The 14,290-nt window shown below is 41.4% G+C and overlaps 2 long non-coding RNA genes across 2 annotated transcripts; both read left to right on the top strand.

Annotated features, from left to right (window-relative positions):
* The first annotated feature begins 825 nt into the window (after window positions 1-825).
* Window positions 826-4,938, top strand: LOC138750182 (uncharacterized). Its single transcript, XR_011349136.1, has 3 exons — window positions 826-901; window positions 2,628-2,933; window positions 4,670-4,938. It is a non-coding gene; the product is annotated as an uncharacterized lncRNA (long non-coding RNA).
* A 1,766-nt stretch (window positions 4,939-6,704) lies between these two features.
* On the top strand, window positions 6,705-13,079 carry LOC138750188 (uncharacterized). The gene is made up of 4 exons (XR_011349140.1): window positions 6,705-6,986; window positions 8,723-9,028; window positions 10,763-11,068; window positions 12,805-13,079. It is a non-coding gene; the product is annotated as an uncharacterized lncRNA (long non-coding RNA).
* Window positions 13,080-14,290: the final 1,211 nt, after the last annotated feature.

Raw genomic sequence — 14,290 nt, 5'->3', positions numbered from 1 at the left:
AATGGTATTGAAGGACGTCCAGAAGTTGATAACTAATCTAATATTGCTCCTTTTGAATCAACAGAGACTACCTAAATGAATTGAACTATGAATTAACCACATGCAGTCTCTTTTGCCTCCCTTGTTGCTCGACGTTTAATATTGATGAGTTGAAAAGATGCTGTTGCCCGTAAAAACACTCAATTACTCTGTGATATGGTGGCAGGCCTAACTTTGAATAATCAGATGTTCTTCCACAGATTCACATTTAAACATTCTATGTCCATGGGCACTTTAATTAAAGTTTTTGTAACATTTAATCACTTGGACCTTGCTTTATATGTTTGTGTTTTTTAATGGTAGTGAAATTTTATGTACTCACTAAAGAACTTCAGAAGGGAAGGGGAAGGAATTTTGAGTATAGTATACTCCTTAAATCATGTTCTATTAGACATTTGTTTTAATTGTTTAAATGTTTATCACTTTATTTCTGTTTGTTATGATATAATGGTTAGACATGATCAATTTATTTTTATAATTTGTATTTTATCTGAATATTCCTTTTTATGTATTACCATTGATTAATGGCTTCTGTTTGTTTCCTGTTTCTGTAAAGGCCACTGAAAATATTTTAAAAGAGAGCCTCATGCCTTTGAAGCAATGGGCCTCCTGCCGGGTACCGGATATTAAAGGGGCCACCAGCCGGATGTGGATTGGGCCTCCTGCCAGATGCCGGATGTGGTATAGTCCTCCTGCCGGATGTGGAATGGGCCTCCATCCGGATGCCGGATGTGAAATGGGCCTCCTGCCGGATGTGGAACGGGATTCCTGCCGGATGCTGGATGTGGAATAGTCCTCCTGCCGGATGTGGAAAGAGCCTCAATCCGGATGCCGGATGTGCAGTGTGCCTCCTGCTGGGAAGGTAATTATTTACATATTTTTTGGTCTCATGCACCTATTTCCACTTTTTGTGAAGATACCTTTCATATCTTGTCAGGTTCAGAATCAGAATTTATTGTCAAGAACATGTCCTAATATTTGGTGATTTGAGGCAGCAGGATGGAGAAAACATTAATCTTATAACCATCGTTCAGAACTAGACTTAAAAATATAGTTAACAGTGCACAAAAAAGCAAGGCTGTGTCTTTGGCTCATTGATTATACAGGAACTGGTGGCATCAGGGAAGAAACTGTCATTGTGGCATTCACCTCTATTCCTCAGGCTCCAGTACCTTATCCAATGATAGTAGCGTGAGGAAGTTATTGTCTGGTGTGGTGGAGGTTTTACATGATAGAGACTTTTATTTTAAGACAGCATGTCATGTATAGGTTCTAACTGGAGTGAATTCTGGTGCCTGTGATGTTACAGGGAGAGTTAAACACCCTCTCGAAATTATCATTTTCGTGAGACATGGCACCTCCAGACCAGGCAGTGATGCATCCTACCAGAATGATCTGCATAGTACACCTGTGGAGGTTAAGGTGTGTCTTCATTGCGATAATGAATCTCCTCAGGTACATCTCACAGTATAGCCAATGGTGAGGCTTTTTTGTGAAAGCATCACCATGGAGCCTCCATGACAGATCCTCAGAGTTTTAATGCTTAGGAATTTGACGTTCGCGAACATCTGCACTCCTGACACCTCCATGAAGACTGGGTCGTGTTCTTTTGAATCCAAAATCTTATCCATTGTATTGTTGACATTGAGTGAATGGTTTGATTTGTTAGCATTCAACCAGCTGGTCTATGTCCTTCCTTCTTCGCTTCATCATTACCATTTATTGTTTGCTGACCATTCTGGTGTCATCAGCCAACATGTCGATAGCAATGGAATTATGGCTCACCACACACAGTCATGGGTTTGCAGAGAGTAGAGCAGGGGGCTAAGCACACATCCTTGGACTGCGCCTGTGTTGATGATCAGTGGGGAAGAGACCTTGTTTCCAATTCGTCCTGACTGTGGTCTTCCAATGAGAATGTCAAAGATCCAATTGCAGAGTGAGGTACAGAGGGATAAAGTTAGTTGCTTTTTGACCAGCACTGAGGGAACAATGGTATTGAAGGACGTCCTGAAGTTGATAACTAATCTAATATTGCTCCCTTTGAATCAACAGAGACTACCTAAATGAATTGAACTATGAATTAACCACATGCAGTCTCTTTTGCCTCCCTTGTTGCTCGACGTGTAATATTGATGAGTTGGAAAGATGCTGTTGCCCATAAAAACACGCATTTACTCTGTGATATGGTGGCAGGCCTAACTTTGAATTAATGAGATATTCTTCCACAGATTCACATTTAAACATTCTATGTCCATGGGCACTTTAATTCAAAGTTTTTGTAACATTTAATCACTTGGACCTTGCTTTATATGTTTGTGTTTTTTAATGGTAGTGAAATTTTATGTACTCACTGAAGAACTTCAGAAGGGAAGGGGAAGGAATTTTGAGTATAGTATACTCCTTAAATCATGTTCTATTAGACATATGTTTTAATTGTTTAAATGTTTATCACTTTATTTCTGTTTGTTATGATATAATGGTTAGACATGATCAATTTATTTTTATAATTTGTATTTTATCTGAATATTCCTTTTTATGTATTACCATTGATTAATGGCTTCTGTTTGTTTCCTGTTTCTGTAAAGGCCACTGAAAATATTTTAAAAGAGAGCCTCATGCCTTTGAAGCAATGGGCCTCCTGCCGGGTACCGGATATGAAAGGGGCCACCAGCCGGATGTGGATTGGGCCTCCTGCCAGATGCCGGATGTGGTATAGTCCTCCTGCCGGATGTGGAATGGGCCTCCATCCGGATGCCGGATGTGAAATGGGCCTCCTGCCGGATGTGGAACGGGATTCCTGCCGGATGCTGGATGTGGAATAGTCCTCCTGCCGGATGTGGAAAGAGCCTCAATCCGGATGCCGGATGTGCAGTGTGCCTCCTGCTGGGAAGGTAATTATTTACATATTTTTTGGTCTCATGCACCTATTTCCACTTTTTGTGAAGATACCTTTCATATCTTGTCAGGTTCAGAATCAGGATTTATTGTCAAGAACATGTCCTAATATTTGGTGATTTGAGGCAGCAGGATGGAGAAAACATTAATCTTATAACCATCGTTCAGAACTAGACTTAAAAATATAGTTAACAGTGCACAAAAAAGCAAGGCTGTGTCTTTGGCTCATTGATTATACAGGAACTGGTGGCATCAGGGAAGAAACTGTCATTGTGGCATTCACCTCTATTCCTCAGGCTCCAGTACATTATCCAATGATAGTAGAGTGAGGAAGTTATTGTCTGGTGTGGTGGAGGTTTTACATGATAGAGACTTTTATTTTAAGACAGCATGTCATGTATAGGTTCTAACTGGAGTGAATTCTGGTGCCTGTGATGTTACAGGGAGAGTTAAACACCCTCTCGAAATTATCATTTTCCTGAGACATGGCACCTCCAGACCAGGCAGTGATGCATCCTACCAGAATGATCTGCATAGTACACCTGTGGAGGTTAAGGTGTGTCTTCATTGCGATAATGAATCTCCTCAGGTACATCTCACAGTATAGCCAATGGTGAGGCTTTTTTGTGAAAGCATCACCATGGAGCCTCCATGACAGATCCTCAGAGTTTTAATGCTTAGGAATTTGACGTTCGCGAACATCTGCACTCCTGACACCTCCATGAAGACTGGGTCGTGTTCTTTTGACTTCCTGCTGAATCCAAAATCTTATTCATTGTATTGTTGACATTGAGTGAATGGTTTGATTTGTTAGCATTCAACCAGCTGATCTATGTCCTTCCTTCTTCGCTTCATCATTGCCATTTATTGTTTGTTGACCATTCTGGTGTCATCAGCCAACATGTCGATAGCAATGGAATTATGGCTCACCACACACTGTCATGGGTTTGCAGAGAGTAGTGCAGGGGGCTAAGGACACATCCTTGGACTGCGCCTGTGTTGATGATCAGTGGGGAAGAGACCTTGTTTCCAATTCGTGCTGACTGTGGTCTTCCAATGAGAATGTCAAAGATCCAATTGCAGAGTGAGGTACAGAGGGATAAAGTTAGTTGCTTTTTGACCAGCACTGAGGGAACAATGGTATTGAAGGACGTCCTGAAGTTGATAACTAATCTAATATTGCTCCCTTTGAATCAACAGAGACTACCTAAATGAATTGAACTATGAATTAACCACATGCAGTCTCTTTTGCCTCCCTTGTTGCTCGACGTGTAATATTGATGAGTTGGAAAGATGCTGTTGCCCGTAAAAACACTCAATTACTCTGCGATATGGTGGCAGGCCTAACTTTGAATAATCAGATGTTCTTCCACAAATTCATATTTAAACATTCTATGTCCATGGGCACTTTAATTCAAAGTTTTTGTAACATTTAATCACTTGGACCTTGCTTTATATGTTTGTGTTTTTTAATGGTAGTGAAATTTTATGTACTCACTAAAGAACTTCAGAAGGGAAGGGGAAGGAATTTTGAGTATAGTATACTCCTTAAATCATGTTCTATTACACATATGTTTTAATTGTTTAAATGTTTATCACTTTATTTCTGTTTGTTATGATATAATGGTTAGACATTATCAATTTATTTTTATAATTTGTATTTTATCTGAATATTCCTTTTTATGTATTACCATTGATTAATGGCTTCTGTTTGTTTCCTGTTTCTGTAAAGGCCACTGAAAATATTTTAAAAGAGAGCCTCATGCCTTTGAAGCAATGGGCCTCCTGCCGGGTACCGGATATGAAAGGGGCCACCAGCCGGATGTGGATTGGGCCTCCTGCCAGATGCCGGATGTGGTATAGTCCTCCTGCCGGATGTGGAATGGGCCTCCATCCGGATGTGGAACGGGACTCCTGCCGGATGCTGGATGTGGAATAGTCCTCCTGCCGGATGTGGAAAGAGCCTCAATCCGGATGCCGGATGTGCAGTGTGCCTCCTGCTGGGAAGGTAATTATTTACATATTTTTTGGTCTCATGCACCTATTTCCACTTTTTGTGAAGATACCTTTCATATCTTGTCAGGTTCAGAATCAGGATTTATTGTCAAGAACATGTCCTAATATTTGGTGATTTGAGGCAGCAGGATGGAGAAAACATTAATCTTATAACCATCGTTCAGAACTAGACTTAAAAATATAGTTAACAGTGCACAAAAAAGCAAGGCTGTGTCTTTGGCTCATTGATTATACAGGAACTGGTGGCATCAGGGAAGAAACTGTCATTGTGGCGTTCACCTCTATTCCTCAGGCTCCAGTACCTTATCCAATGATAGTAGAGTGAGGAAGTTATGGTCTGGTGTGGTGGAGGTTTTACATGATAGAGACTTTTATTTTAAGACAGCATGTCATGTATAGGTTCTAACTGGAGTGAATTCTGGTGCCTGTGATGTTACAGGGAGAGTTAAACACCCTTCGAAATTATCATTTTCCTGAGACATGGCACCTCCAGACCAGGCAGTGATGCAACCTACCAGAATGATCTGCATAGTACACCTGTGGAGGTTAAGGTGTGACTTCATTGCGATAATGAATCTCCTCAGGTACATCTCACAGTATAGCCAATGGTGAGGCTTTTTTGTGAAAGCATCACCATGGAGGCTCCATGACAGATCCTCAGAGTTTTAATGCTTAGGAATTTGACGTTCGCGAACATCTGCACTCCTGACACCTCCATGAAGACTGGGTCGTGTTCTTTTGACATCCTGCTGAATCCAAAATCTTAACCATTGTTTTGTTGACATTGAGTGAATGGTTTGATTTGTTAGCATTCAACCAGCTGGTCTATGTCCTTCCTTCTTCGCTTCATCATTGCCATTTATTGTTTGCTGACCATTCTGGTGTCATCAGCCAACATGTCGATAGCAATGGAATTATGGCTCACCACACACAGTCATGGGTTTGCAGAGAGTAGAGCAGGGGGCTAAGCACACATCCTTGGACTGCGCCTGTGTTGATGATCAGTGGGGAAGAGACCTTGTTTCCAATTCGTCCTGACTGTGGTCTTCCAATGAGAATGTCAAAGATCCAATTGCAGAGTGAGGTACAGAGGAATAAAGTTAGTTGCTTTTTGACCAGCACTGAGGGAACAATGGTATTGAAGGACGTCCTGAAGTTGATAACTAATCTAATATTGCTCCCTTTGAATCAACAGAGACTACCTAAATGAATTGAACTATGAATTAACCACATGCAGTCTCTTTTGCCTCCCTTGTTGCTCGACGTGTAATATTGATGAGTTGGAAAGATGCTGTTGCCCGTAAAAACACGCATTTACTCTGTGATATGGTGGCAGGCCTAACTTTGAATTAATGAGATATTCTTCCACAGATTCACATTTAAACATTCTATGTCCATGGGCACTTTAATTCAAAGTTTTTGTAACATTTAATCACTTGGACCTTGCTTTATATGTTTGTGTTTTTTAATGGTAGTGAAATTTTATGTACTCACTGAAGAACTTCAGAAGGGAAGGGGAAGGAATTTTGAGTATAGTATACTCCTTAAATCATGTTCTATTAGACATATGTTTTAATTGTTTAAATGTTTATCACTTTATTTCTGTTTGTTATGATATAATGGTTAGACATGATCAATTTATTTTTATAATTTGTATTTTATCTGAATATTCCTTTTTATGTATTACCATTGATTAATGGCTTCTGTTTGTTTCCTGTTTCTGTAAAGGCCACTGAAATATTTTAAAAGAGAGCCTCATGCCTTTAAAGCAATGGGCCTCCTGCCGGGTACCGGATATGAAAGGGGCCACCAGCCGGATGTGGATTGGGCCTCCTGCCAGATGCCGGATGTGGTATAGTCCTCCTGCCGGATGTGGAATGGGCCTCCATCCGGATGCCGGATGTGAAATGGGCCTCCTGCCGGATGTGGAATGGGACTCCTGCCGGATGCTGGATGTGGAATAGTCCTCCTGCCGGATGTGGAAAGAGCCTCAATCCGGATGCCGGATGTGCAGTGTGCCTCCTGCTGGGAAGGTAATTATTTACATATTTTTTGGTCTCATGCACCTATTTCCACTTTTTGTGAAGATACCTTTCATATCTTGTCAGGTTCAGAATCAGAATTTATTGTCAAGAATATGTCCTAATATTTGGTGATTTGAGGCAGCAGGATGGAGAAAACATTAATCTTATAACCATCGTTCAGAACTAGACTTAAAAATATAGTTAACAGTGCACAAAAAAGCAAGGCTGTGTCTTTGGCTCATTGATTATACAGGAACTGGTGGCATCAGGGAAGAAACTGTCATTGTGGCATTCACCTCTATTCCTCAGGCTCCAGTACCTTATCCAATGATAGTAGAGTGAGGAAGTTATTGTCTGGTGTGGTGGAGGTTTTACATGATAGAGACTTTTATTTTAAGACAGCATGTCATGTATAGGTTCTAACTGGAGTGAATTCTGGTGCCTGTGATGTTACAGGGAGAGTTAAACACCCTCTCGAAATTATCATTTTCCTGAGACATGGCACCTCCAGACCAGGCAGTGATGCATCCTACCAGAATGATCTGCATAGTACACCTGTGGAGGTTAAGGTGTGTCTTCATTGCGATAATGAATCTCCTCAGGTACATCTCACAGTATAGCCAATGGTGAGGCTTTTTTGTGAAAGCATCACCATGGAGCCTCCATGACAGATCCTCAGAGTTTTAATGCTTAGGAATTTGACGTTCGCGAACATCTGCACTCCTGACACCTCCATGAAGACTGGGTCGTGTTCTTTTGACTTCCTGCTGAATCCAAAATCTTATTCATTGTATTGTTGACATTGAGTGAATGGTTTGATTTGTTAGCATTCAACCAGCTGATCTATGTCCTTCCTTCTTCGCTTCATCATTGCCATTTATTGTTTGTTGACCATTCTGGTGTCATCAGCCAACATGTCGATAGCAATGGAATTATGGCTCACCACACACTGTCATGGGTTTGCAGAGAGTAGTGCAGGGGGCTAAGGACACATCCTTGGACTGCGCCTGTGTTGATGATCAGTGGGGAATAGACCTTGTTTCCAATTCGTCCTGACTGTGGTCTTCCAATGAGAATGTCAAAGATCCAATTGCAGAGTGAGGTACAGAGGGATAAAGTTAGTTGCTTTTTGACCAGCACTGAGGGAACAATGGTATTGAAGGACGTCCTGAAGTTGATAACTAATCTAATATTGCTCCTTTTGAATCAACAGAGACTACCTGAATGAATTGAACTATGAATTAACCACATGCAGTCTCTTTTGCCTCCCTTGTTGCTCGACGTTTAATATTGATGAGTTGAAAAGATGCTGTTGCCCGTAAAATCACTCAATTACTCTGTGATATGGTGGCAGGCCTAACTTTGAATAATCAGATGTTCTTCCACAGATTCACATTTAAACATTCTATGTCCATGGGCACTTTAATTCAAAGTTTTTGTAACATTTAATCACTGGGACCTTGCTTTATATGTTTGTGTTTTTTAATGGTAGTGAAATTTTATGTACTCACTAAAGAACTTCAGAAGGGAAGGGGAAGGAATTTTGAGTATAGTATACTCCTTAAATCATGTTCTATTAGACATATGTTTTAATTGTTTAAATGTTTATCACTTTATTTCTGTTTGTTATGATATAATGGTTAGACATTATCAATTTATTTTTATAATTTGTATTTTATCTGAATATTCCTTTTTATGTATTACCATTGATTAATGGCTTCTGTTTGTTTCCTGTTTCTGTAAAGGCCACTGAAAATATTTTAAAAGAGAGCCTCATGCCTTTGAAGCAATGGGCCTCCTGCCGGGTACCGGATATGAAAGGGGCCACCAGCCGGATGTGGATTGGGCCTCCTGCCAGATGCCGGATGTGGTATAGTCCTCCTGCCGGATGTGGAATGGGCCTCCATCCGGATGCCGGATGTGAAATGGGCCTCCTGCCGGATGTGGAACGGGACTCCTGCCGGATGCTGGATGTGGAATAGTCCTCCTGCCGGATGTGGAAAGTGCCTCAATCCGGATGCCGGATGTGCAGTGTGCCTCCTGCTGGGAAGGTAATTATTTACATATTTTTTGTTCTCATGCACCTATTTCCACTTTTTGTGAAGATACCTTTCATATCTTGTCAGGTTCAGAATCAGGATTTATTGTCAAAACATGTCCTAATATTTGGTGATTTGGGGCAGCAGGATGGAGAAAACATTCATCTTATAACCATCGTTCAGAACTAGACTTAAAAATAAAGTTAACAGTGCACAAAAAAGCAAGGCTGTGTCTTTGGCTCATTGATTATAGAGGATCTGGTGGCATCAGGGAAGAAACTGACATTGTGGCATTGACCTCTATTCCTCAGGCTCCAGTACCTTATCCAATGATAGTAGAGTGAGGAAGTTATGGTCTGGTGTGGTGGAGGTTTTACATGATAGAGACTTTTATTTTAAGACAGCATGTCATGTATAGGTTCTAACTGGAGTGAATTCTGGTGCCTGTGATGTTACAGGGACAGTTAAACACCCTCTCGAAATTATCATTTTCCTGAGAGATGGCACCTCCAGACCAGGCAGTGATGCAACCTACCAGAATGATCTGCATAATACACCTGTGGAGGTTAAGGTGTGTCTTCATTGCGATAATGAATCTCCTCAGGTACATCTCACAGTATAGCCAATGGTGAGGCTTTTTTGTGAAAGCATCACCATGGAGGCTCCATGACAGATCCTCAGAGTTTTAATGCTTAGGAATTTGACGTTCGCGAACATCTGCACTCCTGACACCTCCATGAAGACTGGGTCGTGTTCTTTTGACTTCCTGCTGAATCCAAAATCTTATCCATTGTTTTGTTGACATTGAGTGAATGGTTTGATTTGTTAGCATTCAACCAGCTGATCTATGTCCTTCCTTCTTCGCTACATCATTGCCATTTATTGTTTGCTGACCATTCTGGTGTCATCAGCCAACATGTCGATAGCAATGGAATTATGGCTCACCACACACAGTCATGGGTTTGCAGAGAGTAGAGCAGGGGGCTAAGCACACATCCTTGGACTGCGCCTGTGTTGATGATCAGTGGGGAAGAGACCTTGTTTCCAATTCGTCCTGACTGTGGTCTTCCAATGAGAATGTCAAAGATCCAATTGCAGAGTGAGGTACAGAGGGATAAAGTTAGTTGCTTTTTGACCAGCACTGAGGGAACAATGGTATTGAAGGACGTCCTGAAGTTGATAACTAATCTCATATTGCTCCTTTTGAATCAACAGGGACTACCTAAATGAATTGAACTATGAATTAACCACATGCAGTCTCTTTTGCCTACCTTGTTGCTCGACGTTTAATATTGATGAGTTGGAAAGATGCTGTGCCCATAAAAACACTCAATTACTCTGCGATATGGTGGCAGGCCTAACTTTGAATAATCAGATGTTCTTCCACAAATTCATATTTAAACATTCTATGTCCATGGGCACTTTAATTCAAAGTTTTTGTAACATTTAATCACTTGGACCTTGCTTTATATGTTTGTGTTTTTTAATGGTAGTGAAATTTTATGTACTCACTAAAGAACTTCAGAAGGGAAGGGGAAGGAATTTTGAGTATAGTATACTCCTTAAATCATGTTCTATTAGACATATGTTTTAATTGTTTAAATGTTTATCACTTTATTTCTGTTTGTTATGATATAATGGTTAGACATTATCAATTTATTTTTATAATTTGTATTTTATCTGAATATTCCTTTTTATGTATTACCATTGATTAATGGCTTCTGTTTGTTTCCTGTTTCTGTAAAGGCCACTGAAAATATTTTAAAAGAGAGCCTCATGCCTTTGAAGCAATGGGCCTCCTGCCGGGTACCGGATATAAAAGGGGCCACCAGCCGGATGTGGATTGGGCCTCCTGCCAGATGCCAGATGTGGTATAGTCCTCCTGCCGGATGTGGAATGGGCCTCCATCCGGATGCCGGATGTGAAATGGGCCTCCTGCCGGATGTGGAATGGGACTCCTGCCGGATGCTGGATGTGGAATAGTCCTCCTGCCGGATGTGGAAAGAGCCTCAATCCGGATGCCGGATGTGCAGTGTGCCTCCTGCTGGGAAGGTAATTATTTACTTATTTTTTGTTCTTATGCACCTATTTCCACTTTTTGTGAAGATACCTTTCATATCTTGTCAGGTTCAGAATCAGGATTTATTGTCAAGAACATGTCCTAATATTTGGTGATTTGGGGCAGCAGGATGGAGAAAACATTCATCTTATAACCATCGTTCAGAACTAGACTTAAAAATAAAGTTAACAGTGCACAAAAAAGCAAGGCTGTGTCTTTGGCTCATTGATTATACAGGATCTGGTGGCATCAGGGAAGAAACTGACATTGTGGCATTGACCTCTATTCCTCAGGCTCCAGTACCTTATCCAATGATAGTAGAGTGAGGAAGTTATGGTCTGGTGTGGTGGAGGTTTTACATGATAGAGACTTTTATTTTAAGACAGCATGTCATGTATAGGTTCTAACTGGAGTGAATTCTGGTGCCTGTGATGTTACAGGGAGAGTTAAACACCCTCTCGAAATTATCATTTTCCTGAGACATGGCACCTCCAGACCAGGCAGTGATGCAACCTACCAGAATGATCTGCATAGTACACCTGTGGAGGTTAAGGTGTGTCTTCATTGCGATAATGAATCTCCTCAGGTACATCTCACAGTATAGCCAATGGTGAGGCTTTTTTGTGAAAGCATCACCATGGAGGCTCCATGACAGATCCTCAGAGTTTTAATGCTTAGGAATTTGACGTTCGCGAACATCTGCACTCCTGACACCTCCATGAAGACTGGGTCGTGTTCTTTTGACTTCCTGCTGAATCCAAAATCTTATCCATTGTATTGTTGACATTGAGTGAATGGTTTGATTTGTTAGCATTCAACCAGCTGATCTATGTCCTTCCTTCTTCGCTTCATCATTGCCATTTATTGTTTGTTGACCATTCTGGTGTCATCAGCCAACATGTCGATAGCAATGGAATTATGGCTCACCACACACAGTCATGGGTTTGCAGAGAGTAGAGCAGGGGGCTAAGCACACATCCTTGGACTGCGCCTGTGTTGATGATCAGTGGGGAAGAGACCTTGTTTCCAATTCGTCCTGACAGTGGTCTTCCAATGAGAATGTCAAAGATCCAATTGTAGAGTGAGTTACAGAGGGATAAAGTTAGTTGATTTTTGACCAGCACTGAGGGAACAATGGTATTGAAGGACGTCCTGAAGTTGATAACTAATCTAATATTGCTCCTTTTGAATCAACAGAGACTACCTAAATGAATTGAACTATGAATTAACCACATGCAGTCTCTTTTATCTCCCTTGTTGCTCCACGTTTAATATTGATGAGTTGGAAAGATGCTGTTGCCCGTAAAAACACTCAATTACTCTGTGATATGGTGGCAGGCCTAACTTTGAATAATCAGATGTTCTTCCACAGATTCACATTTAAACATTCTATGTCCATGGGCACTTTAATTCAAAGTTTTTGTAACATTTAATCACTTGGACCTTGCTTTATATGTTTGTGTTTTTTAATGGTAGTGAAATTTTATGTACTCACTAAAGAACTTCAGAAGGGAAGGGGAAGGAATTTTGAGTATAGTATACTCCTTAAATCATGTTCTATTAGACATATGTTTTAATTGTTTAAATGTTTATCACTTTATTTCTGTTTGTTATGATATAATGGTTAGACATTATCAATTTATTTTTATAATTTGTATTTTATCTGAATATTCCTTTTTATGTATTACCATTGATTAATGGCTTCTGTTTGTTTCCTGTTTCTGTAAAGGCCACTGAAAATATTTTAAAAGAGAGCCTCATGCCTTTGAAGCAATGGGCCTCCTGCCGGGTACCGGATATGAAAGGGGCCACCAGCCGGATGTGGATTGGGCCTCCTGCCAGATGCCGGATGTGGTATAGTCCTCCTGCCGGATGTGGAATGGGCCTCCATCCGGATGCCGGATGTGAAATGGGCCTCCTGCCGGATGTGGAACGGGACTCCTGCCGGATGCTGGATGTGGAATAGTCCTCCTGCCGGATGTGGAAAGAGCCTCAATCCGGATGCCGGATGTGCAGTGTGCCTCCTGCTGGGAAGGTAATTATTTACATATTTTTTGTTCTCATGCACCTATTTCCACTTTTTGTGAAGATACCTTTCATATCTTGTCAGGTTCAGAATCAGGATTTATTGTCAAGAACATGTCCTAATATTTGGTGATTTGGGGCAGCAGGATGGAGAAAACATTCATCTTATAACCATCGTTCAGAACTAGACTTAAAAATAAAGTTAACAGTGCACAAAAAAGCAAGGCTGTGTCTTTGGCTCATTGATTATACAGGATCTGGTGGCATCAGGGAAGAAACTGACATTGTGGCATTGACCTCTATTCCTCAGGCTCCAGTACCTTATCCAATGATAGTAGAGTGAGGAAGTTATGGTCTGGGTGGTGGAGGTTTTACATGATAGAGACTTTTATTTTAAGACAGCATGTCATGTATAGATTCTGACTGGAGTGAATTCTGGTGCCTGTGATGTTACAGGGAGAGTTAAACACCCTCTCAAAATTATCATTTACCTGAGAGATGGCACCTCCAGACCAGGCAGTGATCCAACCTACCAGAATGATCTGCATAGTACACCTGTGCAGGTTAAGGTGGTTTCATTGTGATAATGAATCTCCTCAGGCACATCACACAGTATTGCCAATGGTGAGGGTTTTTTGTGAAAGCATCACCATGGAGGCTCCATGACAGATCCTCAGAGTTTTAATGCTTAGGAATTTGACGTTCGCGAACATCTGACGACTCCTTAGTTAATTTGGTGTTGGTTCTGGTATGTGTGAGTTGGTCATGACCCCAGTAGTATCTTCCTCCTGCTTGATGTGGAATTCTCTAAATGCCAGATGCCGGATGTGGAATGTTTCTGCTACGAGATGCCGGATGTGGAATGGTCGGCCTGCCAGATGCCAGATGTGGAATAGTCCACCTTTCAATGCCGGATGTGGAATGTTCCTGATGCTAGATGCCAGATGTGGAATAGCTTTTCTGCCAGATGTGGGATGGTCCGCCTGCCAGATGTGGAATTGTCCGCCTACCAGTTGCCAGATGTGCGATGGTCTGCCTGCGAGATATGGAATGGTCTGCTTGCCAGATGTGGAATGGACCACCTGCCAGGTGCCAGGTGTGGATAGTCCACCTCCCAGATGCCAGATGAGGAATGGACCGCCAGCCAGGTGCCTGTTGTGGGATGGTCTGTCTTGCAGGTGCCGGATTTG

This window comes from Narcine bancroftii, unplaced genomic scaffold (genome assembly GCF_036971445.1).
Source record: "Narcine bancroftii isolate sNarBan1 unplaced genomic scaffold, sNarBan1.hap1 Scaffold_104, whole genome shotgun sequence".
In the NCBI taxonomy this organism is placed as follows: domain Eukaryota; kingdom Metazoa; phylum Chordata; class Chondrichthyes; order Torpediniformes; family Narcinidae; genus Narcine; species Narcine bancroftii.
Note: the sequence above shows the minus strand (reverse complement) of the source record. Positions and strands in the feature narration are given on the sequence as shown.